A 14,586-nucleotide genomic window follows, 5' to 3' on the forward strand; every position below is an offset into this window, starting at 1 on the left:
TATGAGATGCTAATGGAAACATGAATGAATTTTTTAAAGAAGAAAGTAACCAGAAATCAAATTTTTATATCAGCCTTAAATCATTTCACATTTAAAAGCAAACTATATTAACAAAGAATGCTAGAATCATCTTGTGTATCTGAGGTCACGGTCTGTCCCATTCTTCAGTGTTTATGATGTTGTATTTTCTCTACGCAGTGGACATTGTGGTCCTACTTACTCATAACTGGTGCTGTCATTGCTCAGGGCAAAATCCTTACTAAGAGAGTTTAGGGTGGAGTTGTTTATGATACTATTGACTTGAACTGGACTTCTTATGCTTTTAAAAATGGGAAGAATTGTCAGAAAACATTGTCTAATAAGCTATGTTTTAAATTATGATGATCAATTCTTCAAGGTAGTTTCAAGAGGACCAGTATGACTGTTGGCTAACAAGTAGTTCACTGAAATAGACATTGAGCATTGTGTTCATTGCCTTGGTTTGGGGAGCTTATGGGTAATAGCCTTCCCTGAAGCATTTATAAGATGGAACTTGCTTTCTGTCTGGTAACGTGGCATGAAATCATAGTGAAGAGGTCTTACACATCACCTAGCTCAGTTTTCTAATTTCGTAGGTAATGAAACTGAAGTAGAATGGATTTCAGTATCTTTCCCTGTGTCATTCCATGGGATTGACTATAGACGTGGCACCAGAACGCAGACCTCCTAATGTCTAATTCTGGGATTTTTTTTCACCACATCACACTGTTTCATTCCTTGTTTCATCCACTCACCCATCTGCTACATACATCTTAGTGCTTACTGTTTGCTAATCATTGTGCCAGGTAGAAGGTTGTACCAGGGGCTTATTACTTCATCACTTAGAATGTGTTACTTTCTTAGATATTCTTCAGTGAAAATATTTGAAATGCTTCCATTTTAGGGAAACAATGACATACCATCCAACTTGAATTTGTTTTAATAAATATATGTATTTGATCAATAGGTATATATTTTGGAACCTTATTCAGAGAAGTCACATTGAAGGAAAAGATTCCACTTTCCGATGTTTGGACAAGCTCATCGGGCAGTCTTCCAAATGATGTTCTGACTGATTTCTTACTGATGCAGATGTTGACCAGCATTGTAATCTAACCTGACATCAGCAGGCATATCTGTTCAGTGAACTGTAATAGATACTCAACTATAATGTTTTCTAATTAACGTGAATCCTAGAAATGATATAATGGGTCATTCTTTTTCATTCCTCATTGAATGTTGTGATTAATTATTGATCAGATATGAATGCTTCAAACATTTTATTTCAAATTGACTATAACATTAAACTTAAAAAAATTGACTTTAGCATTTTTCAGTTGATTTAAAGTAATTCTTCATAATCTTTAATGCAGACATCTTCTATATTTGGTATTAATGAATCTAGTACCACAGATTAATTTAGTGTCTATTATTATTAGTTAGCCTGTGATTCTGTGGAAAAGTCACTGGCAATTACATTGTCATAATTTATTAAATAGTACTAAGGAAAAGAAAATATCTAATCCAATCCAATTTTTTTCCAGTATTAGGAAGAATTATTTCATAAAGCAAAAAGTCACAAAATGAGCAAAGTTCCAACATGTCTTTGTTGTTTCACTGTTCTTTGTTAAAGAAAACAATAGGCAAAATTCATAGAAGAATAGGTATAAGATATGAACAAACATTTTGCTAAAGATGTATAGCAAAGGCACGTCTGAAAAATGCTCAGCATGAATCCTTAGGGAACTGTAATTAAAACAACAGTGAGAGGGCTTCCCTGGTGGCGCAGTGGTTGAGATCCCGCCTGCTGATGCAGGAGCCACGGGTTCGTGCCCCAGTCCGGGAAGATCCCACATGCCGCGGAGCGGCTGGGCCCGTGAGCCATGGCCGCTGAGCCTGCGCGTCCGGAGCCTGTGTTCCGCAAGGGGAGACGCCACAACAGTGAGAGGCCCGCGTACCGCAGAAAAACAAAAAAACAAAAAAAATAGTGAGATAGCATGACAAACTTACAACAGGGGTTAAAATTAAGAACAGTTGACCAATCTGTGAACCTTTAGGTTTCTTGAGTTTTGATGCCAGTCAAATCATCTCATAAAGATATAAAAGGTGCTGTATATTTGTACATCTTAAAATTTGCCATATTGTGCTATTACTTTTGTTAGTAGGAATATCATTCATGTTTTTTAAAAAAATTAGTTTCCATGTCTAGGACTAATTCCAATAGAAATGGTGAATGAAGCTAAGCTTATCTTCAGGATTATTCCATTTCCTTCATTATCTTACCCTTACTCAGTCTTTCTTTACCTACAGAGTGCATACTCTTTCTCTATCTCTCTGGGATTCCTCTAATACTAGACTAATGTTGGTATCATATTTCCAGATCAATCCATAATTGTGGTCTAGAGTTGTGTGTTGACAAAGATCTCAGGGTTACAGCTCCGATCAGTGGGAAAGACTGCCATGATCAGATGGTGACATCTGTCCTGTGACCATGTCACCAGTGTATTTGGTGTATCTATTTAACATCTTGACAGCTAACTAATCTGAAAAAGAAAACTCTATTAATGTACTGAGAATGGTCGACTGCCAGCTTTTCATTCCTCTTCCCGTTACCATAGCTTGTGTATAGTTTAACAGTGACCTTCTGAAGACTATACGACCTATTTGTTTTTAATGCAGTTTTAGCTAGTGCTGGGAAATTGCATTTCCCCCAGTCATGCCACTTTGAGAAAAATCTGCTTCTTGGTCCTCTAGATTTTAGCTTAGGTATTATATCGACCAAGAATATTTTTTATATGGTACCTGAATGCACTTAGAACGTTCCAATATTTTTTTCTTTGGGATTTAATGTCTTCTATGGTGTTTATTTAATTATTCTGAATGCTTATGATTTTACCCTTTCTGAATGCTCCAGCATTATGTCTTCCTTTTGGTTATTTTACTGTTGATGTGTAAACAATATATTTAATCATTATTCTTAAGAAACTAATGCTGACAAACAGTTGTATATCTTGGTTTGGTGTTTCCTCTCGTTTATAAAAGGCTGGAATGGTATCATGGAAGTATCAGTGATATTATGACATTTCTTAGATTCAGTCGTCAACTAACTGAGGAAAAAAAAAAGGCATGTTGATATTAAAGTTAATTTATGTGAAAAGTGCTTTAGAACATCAAAGCACTCTCTAGATTTACTAATATTATTAAAATATCTACAGGTGATATTTATTCAAGTAACTGAGATTTCTTAAAAGTCTCTATGTCTTGCTTTAGAGACTAAAATGAGATCGGGGAAAGGAAGTCAGTGGCCTTTGTGACGGGATGGGGTCTGGTTCATCCTTGTTTCCGTCCTGAGATATATGGGGAGATTTTCATTTTAGATATTTTACTATTTATGAGTTTGAATTTGTACAGTGAGATTAATGTCGTCTTCATGCCTACTTACAAAACATCCATTTTTCAGCCCATAGATCAAGAAGTAATTTTGACATTCAAGTCTTATTATTTAAGAAATAGTTTGTAAGGCTATAGCTGTCATAGATAATGGTTCCTCTGATGGATCTGGGCAAAGTAAATTAAAAACCTTCTGGAAAGAATTCACCATTTTTGATGCCATTAAGGACGTTTGTGATTCATAGGAAAAGGTCAAAATAGAACATTAAAGAGTTTAAAAGAAGTTGATTTCAACCCTCATGGATGACTTATGAGGAGTTGCTTCTTTTGGATGATCAAAGAAAGTGGTTTCTTGAGCTGGTCTTTACTCCTGGTGAAGATGCTGTGAAGATTGTTGAAATGACAACAAAGGATTTAGAATATGATAGAAATTTATTTGATAAAGCAGAGGCAGGTTTTGAGAGGACTGACTACAATTTTGAAAAAGTTCTACTGTGGATAAAATGCTATCAAACAGCATTGCATGCTGCAGAGAAATTGTTTGTGAGAGGAAGAGTCAATCAATGGGGCAAACTTCATTGTTGTCTTATTTTAAGAAATTGCTGAGCTACCCCAGCCTTCAGCATCCACCACCCTGGTCAGTCAGCAGCCATCAGCATGGAGGCGAGACCCTCCACCAGCAAAAAACAAAACAACAAAAAAACTTGCTGAAGGTTCAGATGGTTAGCAATTTTTAGCAATGAAGTATTTTTAGTTGTTATGTACATTGTGTTTTTTTAGACATAATATTGCACACTTAATGAACTACAGGATAGTGTGAACATAACTTTTATATGCCTGGGGAAACCAAAAAATTCATGTGGGATATTTACTTTATTGTGGTGGTCTGGAACCGAACCCACAATATCTCCGAGGTGTGCCTGTAGTAGAAAGATAGAATGATGGAAAAAAAAAAAAGATTCTTTAAGACATTGAACTGGTTTGAGCCACTCTGCATATTGTGTTAGCCCTTATACAGAATTAGGTCCTGTTTGTGTATTGAGTTTTTGAAGGTTGGAGTGGTGAAAGGGAGGAAGAGGTGTAAAGGTATATAACCATGAGCTTTCACATGATACCAGACAGACAGTGAACAAGCTGGGTGTGTTTTTACTGTGCAATGAGATACCCCTCTGTGGTTTAGAAAGACTGCCTTTTTCAGCATCTAGTCTCCTAAATTTGAATCAGATATTCATTCATTTATTCACTCATGAAATATTTGCTGAATGCAGATCTTGGGCCAGGCACTGGGCTAGGCATTAGGTATACTGTGAGGTCATTGCCTCCAGGGAGATTCTATTCTACTGGAGTGACCCAGAAAATAAACAAGTCATCCAAACTATTATATGCAAAAATTGAGAAAAACATTAAGGAATACACAGGGAGCTATGATGGAGAAGAATGTTACCGAGAGATGGGAGTGGGCCCAGAGACCATGAAGAGGGGATTTGAAGAATATGGAACCAACCATACAAAGAGCTGGGACCGTGTGGGTAGCTCTGAGTTTGGCATGATCCAGGAATGGAGATCTGGACAGTGTGGCTGGAGGACTGGGGAGGGGAAGGACATGAAATGGGAGAGGTTGGCAGGGGCCATATCACGCAGGGGTTCCTAAGCTATGGCCAGGACCTTGGAGTGTGTGCAACAGTAAGGGAAGCCATACTAGGTTTTAAGCAAAGAGTGACTTGACCTATTTGATCTATGCTTTGAGAAGATCCCTCTAACTGCTGTGGAAAAAGTGGATTGGAGAGGCATCTAAAGAGGAAGTGGAGAACTGTTAGACAGTCGAACAGTGGAAATGGCCGTGTGGATAGACAGAACTGAACACAATTCCAAATTCATTTTTAACTCAGCAGTCGGAAAAATGTGGAGAAATGAATGTTTCAGAGCACACTTTTCAGTTTCTATTCCTTGTTGTGTCTCCTCCTCTTCAAATACCTAAAACTTGTTGTGCCTTTCTAATTAATGCTTTTTTGTTTTCCAGATTTTGGTTCTAAGAGAAATTCCCTTATTATGGTTATAGTTCACATAGTAATAAGTAAAGTACATTTTTTATGAGATTGTCATTTATGTAGTTGCCATTTTTGTGGGTGAAATGGGTTGAGTACTGGCTGATTCATATGGTTCAACCTAGCAGATTCAGAATTTGACTATTCTCATGGAAACATTTGTGTACTGTCAATGTGGTCTACAGTAAGAGAAATAGTCTCCTTTTCTATGTATAAATAAATGGAGGGTCCAGCTGGCATTGCAGCGATGAAAGACGCATTATGGCTATCTTCAGTCCTTAGACACATAGCGCACCCTCTCTGGATAATCCAGGATAAAGGGGGAAATGAAATGGCCACCTGATTGAAAAAGCCCACCTCTCCAATATAGTCAGTCAAATGCTATTATCCTTTTATTACTCTGTAATTTTGAGGGCAAGTTCAGTGAATAACTGTAGAGGCTATTAAGAGCTGTCATGGAAAATTTATCTGTCTTTAAATGGAAGGTAGAAGCATTACTGCAGGAACAACACTGCTTCAAGGTAGATAATTCTCCTCTTTGAGCCCTTTAAAACGCTGTTTATTGTTTCCTACGACATCTCCCCAGACTGTTCTAACACTCGTAATTGTGATCCTGCCTTTTTTTCCTCTTGTCAGGAATAAAATTTATGGAAGAAGCATGGCCCACGGGAACCAATCCTGTTTTGTGTTAGTTTCATGTGAGTGTCTACACTAATAGCACACAATGAAGGTCAGTAGTAACCTACAGAAAACATGATTAACTCCACCCAGCTCCCTAAAGGGTAGCAGTTCCAGAAAGGGCCTCTGCCGTCCTCTACTCTTTAGTCTTATCCTGGGCCTCTGAGGGTGAAACTGTGGCTAGTGGAGGTGATAGAAAGAACTGAATATTTTAGAACATCACTGTTTTATTTTTCTCTGGCTGCTGTACAAACCTGGTGTCTTAAAACAACAGAAATTTATGCTCTCACAGTTCTGGGTGCCAAAAGTTCAAAATCAAGGTGTCTGCATGGCCACGCTCCCCTCCCAAGGCTCTAGGGGAGAATCCCTCCTTGTTTCTTCCAGCTTATGGTGGCCCCAGGCATTGTTTGGCATGTGACTGTATCAGTTCACTCTCTGCCTCTGTCTTCACATGTCTTTTTGCCCTGAGTCTCAGTGTGTCCTTTTCTGTCTCTCATATGAACATTCTGATTGGATCTAGGGCTCTCCCAAATCCAGCATTCGCTCAGCTTCATACTCAATTTCATTTGCAAAAACGCTACTTCCAAATAAGGTCACATGCTGAGGTTTCTGGCGGATCTGAACTGGAGGGACACCCTTCCTACCCACTATAGTCACCAACTCAGAACACAGACACGCTAGCTGGCAGTTTTATTTTCTCATCCCAATTTTATCAACTTTCATCAACAATAAGAATAATGTATGCTTTCCCTCCAAGAATAAAATAAAGAGAATTAATTCATAGGATTGTCAGAAGATAAAATTGCCAAAAATCTCTACACATTTTTAGTAAGAGAGTAGAATTCAACAAGGAAGTATTTTCTTCTAATTGTAAAATGTTAAAAAATTTGTTCAATTGAACTCCTGTAAAGGAGACTTTGAAAGAAATTCATTTCCAAATATGATTCGCATTTACGACTTTTTTCATTTAACTGGGCTTGGAGTATTGGTTCTTGGATGTAGAATTAGGTTGTAGGTTTGAGGAATGCTTGCCTTTTATGTATTTATATAAAGTTCTAGTCTTTCAGTTCTATTTATTACCAGTTATTGTTCAGTCTCAGTTCTGGTAATCATAGTCCTAGAACTCTGCGAGATTCCCATCCATCCATCGTATTATGCGGTCTGCATCAAAACAGCCCTTTGGAGTAGGTATCATTGCCCTTGTTTTACAGATGATGGAACTGAAGGGTCAGTGACTTGCCCAAGGATATACAGGGTGTCTGCAAAAGAACTGGTTTTCTAATCCAGGTCTGTCGGCTTTTCACCACTGCCTGATGCTTCCCTCGCTTCCCTCAAGAATGTCAACCGTGAGTTTCGGAGGAGGTTGGTATGTTTATCTGCTGTTAACCCAGTGTCACCTGGAGCCTATGTTCCTGCACCTGAGGCGTCTTGCTGGATTCAGTGTGCCCTTCCAGCTCACTCAGGAACAGGGCTTCAGTTCTATCATATAGGAGTCACGTTGTTTATCCAGACTCCTGGCTGGCAGCTTCAAGTACTAGCAGCTGATACTGAGTGAGGGGCAGAGATTTTTTTGTTTTTTGCCTTTAGGACATCTTTCCCTTTTCATCTTCTTCCAGAAACAGGGTGAATAGAGCATATCGCCAAGCTTGGTGTGTTTGCCAGGTTGGAAGGTGGCCTCGCACTCGGATCACGTGTCCTGGGGGCTGCCTTCCTGACCGCCGTAAGGAGCACAGCCTCCTCCTGCCGTCCCCATCCCTCCTGTCTGCTGATTCTACTCCATTTCTCCCCATAGCACTTATCACTGCTTCATACATTTTATATGTTTATTCCTTTATTTTCTGCCCATCACTAGACTGTAAGCTTCATGAGAACGAGAACTTTGTCTTTTTCACTCCTGTGTCTTCAGTATGTTGAAAAGAGCTCAGCACAAATGCTCCCAGACTGTGTGATTGAGTGAGTGAGTGAATGAGCATGCCCTGTCACCGTGATTAAACTACTGATTCATACCTACTTGTCTTCTTCCTTTGCTGGTTTTGAGGAAATTATAGGACTTCACTGAGCCCTAAGCCCTGGTAAAATGTTGGTATTAAAATATCTATTGGGCAGCAGTATTCTCACTTGATCTAATGATGTGGGGTGAAGGTTATGATTACTTCTGGGTGGGATTCAACAAGAGAGCTGAAAAAATAAAAATCCTAGAGCAAAATAGTAGGAAGGTAAATATGCTGAGTGGGTAAATATGCTGGAAACAGTAATGGTTAGACATAAATATATGCTGCTTGTAGTAAATATATGTATGTTGCCATTTATATATATATATATATCACATACTATACATAGTATATGTACATGTTTTTAAAACATATATATCTTTAAATTTCTTATTTTCCCTTTCATTAGAGGAAAATCAGCACAGCATAGTGTTAAATTATTTATGTATTTATACATGTCTACTATCAGAAAAAACCAATGGGGAAAAAATGTTAGATCCATTAAATAAAGTCCAGGCTGGGAATAGTCATTTAAATTTAATTATTGATTCCTACAAAATATGAATCTGCAATGATTTTACTGGGAAAAAGACCAAAAAAGGAATGATGACTCTTGCTTGCTTTTACCATTAGTGGTTTTCAAGAGTCTGGGAGGTTGTGTAATTCTAGTGGGAGACGAACATCATGTAGGAGATTCAGGCATTTCTTTTCTCTACCAAGTGCCTGAGTCTCTTGGTAAGTGTTGGGTTAACTTGAAGGAGAGACTGGGAGGTGATGAACAGAGGGGAGAAATAGGACTTATTTGGCTGAAGAGAAGAAAGAGGAGGTAGAAGAGGAAAATTCTATTTTTTTCTTGTTCCCTTGAGTGGAAGGCTTGGCTTTCCAAGTTGCCTTCCTTACAGGACTGAGTGGAGATTATTGATAACCAGTTCTGAGAGCAGTAATAGAGAAGGAGGGTCAAAGCACGGGGTGTGGCGGATGGGAGAGAAAGAAGACATTTACGTAGAGCTCAGCTCTGCTGTCTGTGCTGCTGGTGAATTTCTATTCCATTACGACTTCCTCCTTTTCAGTAAAGGAACTTATAGAGACAATGAAAAAGGTAATAGAGCCATCAATAAGTATGTTCTGGAAACCCAGCTGAGGTGCTAAAGTAGTTCCTGAGGCTTACAGAACACATCAAAATGGATCAAGTTCACTGCCTTTCAGGGCAGTCTGGCAAGGAGTGGAAAGAGACTGGCAGTGTGTCTGAGCACAGCTCCAGGAACTTTGTGTGTGACCTTCATCCCTTCACATTTCTAGATGGGGCGGGGGGAGGCTCTGCTAAGCCATTATGTATTAATTTTTCTTCGGAATATTAATTCTTTGCTCTCTGGTAATGCTATGTGTTCAAAATATGTTCTTTAAAAATAACGTTTTATCAGCTTACATGCAGAGTGTTTTTTGTGTGCCTTTCTTTGATTACTGAGATGTTTTTCCCTTAAGTTAGGGATACTCTCTTTGTCCTCTTCTCATGCCTGTTGCATATTCACCAACACTCAGGTCACACAATTTTTATTTACTGTTGTCATATAAACTCTGTGGAAAGTCGCTAGAACATCACACTTGTCTTGGTCTCCTTGGGTTCGGTCTTGTGATCCCTTAAGTTTAAACTGTCTCATTTCTCCTGGGTGAGGCATCTGCTTTATTTTGGGTGATGTGTTTGGTAACTGAGGAAGAACTTTTACCAACTTTTCCATCATCAAGTTTATTATAATAATACAGGCAAAGCGTGTATTTTAGAGCAGTGCCCATATACCAGAAGTAAGTCATCATCTCAGTAGGGAGCAACATACTTTGGAAACCTGAGGAACATGCAGTGCTATTAAGAGAGGGACCATCGGCTCCTACAGCTCTAAAAACTGTCTTCTAAGCTGTGACTTTAGTATAAATTTAACTTGTCCTTTTTCAGGGACATAGTGGAAAGATTTTCCATGATACAGTTACAACCAGTGTCACTCCATGTAACGAATGTCTACCTACATCAGATTGATTGTGAGCCTTGAAGACAAATGCCAACTACCTTTGGTCACTGGAGAAAGACAGAATTTCTCAAGTGTGCTTTGGCTTTCAAAAATATAAATCCATTACTGGATTTTCCTCTCAGTCTTTCAGAGGAAACATTATTTTGTACAATACAGGTTTTTAATTTGATCTCAGTTTCAGATACAAAGATAAACATACATGCGTATGTATTTGTTTTTGTTAAAAAGAAAACATTTAAGGATAATTTAGTTTGCACCTCTTGTAGTCACTTTTTCTGAATTTCAACTTTTCTTTTCATTTTACCACCCATTAGAGTGGGTTTTCACTTTTTGGGTTTCTTTTTCTTAGCTTTTAGGTTTAATGGCTTATGCTAAAAAGCACTGATGTTGCTACTGGCTAGCATGTTTCACTGGCTACACTCACTCTGGCAGATGAGTTATAGCAGATTCTTTAATAGATATATTTTTTTTCTTTTTTCCTATAGATGGACCCTCATAGTGTTTTGACAGTTAAAAAGGATGGGGGGTTATTGAGCGTCTAGTTTCTCAGCTGCTCAGCTGTATTCTTTGAGCTATATATCAGCAAAATTACCCACCTCTCTTACAGAAGGTGTTCTGTTGCCAGATGGTACTCTGCAGGAAAGAACTTCCTAGTTTTCTTAAATCAGGATTTACAGTAAAAGAGACTAGCACTCAGATATAGAAGACAGGTTTCTCTGGAAATCTTGGAGTCTCAAATATCCATCCTTTCTCTGTCTTCATTGCTTCCTTCCTATTCAATTAAGCTGATAACAAAATGTTGACACTGCTATTCAATAACTGAAGGGCACATTCGGAGCAATTTTCATTGTCCTGTCTGCCCGAGACCGACTGAAAGGTTCAGCTTCAATTGCACCATTAGCCCGCCAACTGCAGCCAATCGTTACCAATGATTTTTTGGTCACCCTAGTTTTTTTTTTTTACTTTATTGAGCTTATTCAGAAATAATGAAACTCCATCCGTCCTTTTCTTAAAAGTTATTTGCACAAAGTGCAGTGGCTGTTTCTTTTATAAACTCATCAGCATTGCCTTAAGGAGTGCCCTTAACTATCGATTTTCTGGTCTGGCTAATAGATCTCCTAATTCGCAGAAATACCCCAATGCAAGATTTTAACAATTGGAAAATTATGAAAGAAAGTCCCAGGGGCCTCCCAGCTTCTGCACAGACTGACGGCTCAGCATCAATCTCACTGTTGCAAGTGGTGGAGTTAGTTGACCTGGGAGAGAAAAATACAAATTTAAATAAGTGGGCAGTGCTTCCTTATTTTCCAAATTCTGCAGCTGTTTCAAAGGAACATCTTCTTGCTTGGATTGAAAATGGCACTATTCTAGAACCATACTGAAATATTGTTTACGTGAAGTCTTTCAGTACTTAAACTCACAGCCACAAAACAGGGAAAACTAAAATCAAGTTTCACTAAACGCTTTTGGGAAGATATGTGTGATTAACTGTTACAGTCTTCCATGGCTTAAAATCTAAACCATTATATTTTAAGCAGAAGTTAACTGGTTTTCAAAGTTCAAAATTGCCTTGGCCCGTGTTCTAATAGAGAAGTTTCTTGCAGATTAGCACGTAAGCTTCTATGCTGCCTTATCACTTATTGTTAATTAAAACTTCGTTATAACTTTGTGACCCACTTGAGAACATTAAAATTGCCAGAGTATTACATGTTTTTGTAAACCAACAGGCAGTTTTGACATCCTCTAGAAGGGCTAGTTTGCTTGTGATTAATCCCAAAGCTTGAAAATATATATTCAAGATATTAAAAGTTGGATGCACAAGTAGGGACTTCGCTCTTTTTTCTCTCCTATTTTTGCCCATCCCCAGGTTCCCTCAATTTTCTACCTAGAATTTCTCATGCTCTCTCTCACTTAAAGATTTTCAGTACTTCCCATTGCCCCCAGGGGATGGCTTACAGACCCCATGACGTAATCCTGCCTGTGGAAACACTCTTTCCTAATTCATCTATATGCCATTTTCCATTTGGTAATCACTGAATGTTTCCAACCCACATTTATGCTATTGCTCGTGTCCTGAATGGACCCCCTTTCTCTAACCTTCCCAAATGTTGAAATTGCTCCCCCAAGAATTTGTGCAGAAGTTACCATCTCTATGAAGCTTTATCTCTACCTCTGACTTGGCTTCACCAGAAAATACTGGTTTCTCATTTATACCTGTAACTCTTGTAGAGCTCATGACATGTGCTCATCAGCATGCATTTACGTGCACGTCTTCCACAACGAACCATGAGTTTCTATAGAGAAGGGTCTCTGCCTTACCCGTTTTTGAATTCCTTATGTCTAGCTTTACACCTCACACACAGTAAATGCTCAATAAATGCTTATTGAGGGTATAGGACTGAAATGAACCTTGGAGATTATCTGGTTAATGTCTTTACTATTTTGTAAGTGAAACAAAAATGTGGCTCATAGACTTCATTTTGTTATTAGCTCAGTGTTATTGTCGGCACGCGATAGTTCCCCTTTTGTGTTATTGGTTTCCTGCTACTTAAAAATAATGCAAATTGAAAATTAATAAAAATATACTGGGTAGTGCTTTCTATTTTCAGCATACTTTTATCTTCTTCAAATTGGTGAGGTTGACAGGGTGGGAAGTATTTCCCCCATATTACAGATGTAGGACAAAAGGCTTAAGTGAATCAATCAAGATGGTGGGTGGAAATGCAAGCACTTGAATTAGGGCCTGTCTGATTCTAACCCTTCATGGGTCCTTCAGTCATCACTGGAAGTTGAATGATGACCCTAGCCTTGTTTCTCTATGTGGCATTAGGCAATTTCATAGGTCTTGTTGGAAAAGCATTAAGTTTTACTTATTTTCCTCGCTGAAAGTAGAGAGTTGTGTGTTGGACTATTCCTGGAAAAAAATGCCTTGGGGAGAATTTATCCTCAGTGGTTTAGAGCAGGAAACTCAGACTTCAGACCCTGCCTTACATCCTGGGGGTAGAAATTAGGTGAAGGTGAATTTGACCCTTGCGCATTTCCAGAGCAAAACACACAATGATAAAGGCCACCTGAAGTTGTTGTTTTTTTTTATTTTTATTTTTGGTTATAAAATGTGATACATGTTTATTGCAGCCATTTTAGAAAACTCAGAAAAATACAAAGAAATAGGAATCTGCTATTAACATCTTAATATAACTGTAAACTCTGGAACTAGGCTGCTTGGTTTTAAATCCTGGTTCTGCAACTTACTAGTTTAAGGACAATGGAAAAGTTACCTTACCTTCTGAGGTCTGAGTATACTTATTTACAAAATGGGAATAATAATATTGCTTATGTCAGAAGGTTCTTATGATCATTAAGTGAATTTATAGCTTAAAGAACTTAAAATAGTTCTTGATATACTCAAGTAGTATGTACTCACCTAATTTAACTATTATTATATCTCCAGTCATTTTATTTAACAAAAGTCTGGAACATAACACTGGTGTAACTTTTTACCCTACATTTTCCACTTAATATATCATAAACATTCTTGACACTCACTTAAATATTCTTTTAGAACTTGAATTTATTAATTACGTTACAGCATTGTTCTTTCCTATCATAATTGGTCTAACCAGTTCCTAATTATTTGTTTCTAATCCTTGACTATTGTAAATTACACTTTGATATACAGTTATGTTATATATTGTTGTGGGTAGCCCTGATAATTTCCTTGGGATAGATTCCTAGTAGGAGAATTAATGGTTCAAGAGAGTATAATTCTTTAAAATTTTTTGAGTTATTTACCTTAAAAAAGATAGTTTATTGAGATATAATTTACATATCATACAATTCACACAATTAAAGTGTATAATTCAGTGGTAACTAATACCACTGAATTGTACACTTAAAAATTCTTAAAATGGTAAATATTATATTATCTATATATTATATTATTTTAAAAATTATGGTAAAATATAGATAATATATACCATTTTAAGAATTTTTAAGTGTATAATTCAGTGGCATAAATTATATTCATGAAGTTATGCAGCCATCACTGCTATTTCCAAAACTTTTTCATTACCTCAAACTTTAATCATTAAACAGTAGCTCCCATTCCCTTCTTCCCTCAGACCCTGGTTACCTCTAATCTACCTTCTGTTTGTATGAATTTACTTATTCTAGCTATTTCACATAAATGGAATTGTAAGGTATTTGTCCTTTTGTGTCTGTCTTATTTCATTTAACAGGATGCTTTCAAGGTTCATGTTGTAGCGTTTATCAGAACTTCTTTCTTGTTTATAGCTGAATAATATTCCATTGTATGTTTATACCATATTTTGTTTATCCATTCATGTGTTGATAGACATTTGCTTTGTTCCTACCTTTTGGCTGTTTTGAATAATGCTGCAATGAAAATAGACATTAAGCTATCTGTTCAACTCCCTGCATTCA

At 37.5% G+C, this 14,586-nt stretch overlaps 1 protein-coding gene across 1 annotated transcript in view; it reads left to right on the forward strand.

The window, feature by feature from the left end:
- GPC6 (glypican 6) overlaps positions 1 to 14,586 on the forward strand; it is a 1,080,872-nt gene that overhangs the window by 134,967 nt on the left and 931,319 nt on the right. The gene's annotated exons all lie outside the window — the stretch shown is intronic.

Source organism: Tursiops truncatus, chromosome 18 (genome assembly GCF_011762595.2).
Source record: "Tursiops truncatus isolate mTurTru1 chromosome 18, mTurTru1.mat.Y, whole genome shotgun sequence".
Taxonomy (NCBI): Eukaryota; Metazoa; Chordata; class Mammalia; order Artiodactyla; family Delphinidae; genus Tursiops; species Tursiops truncatus.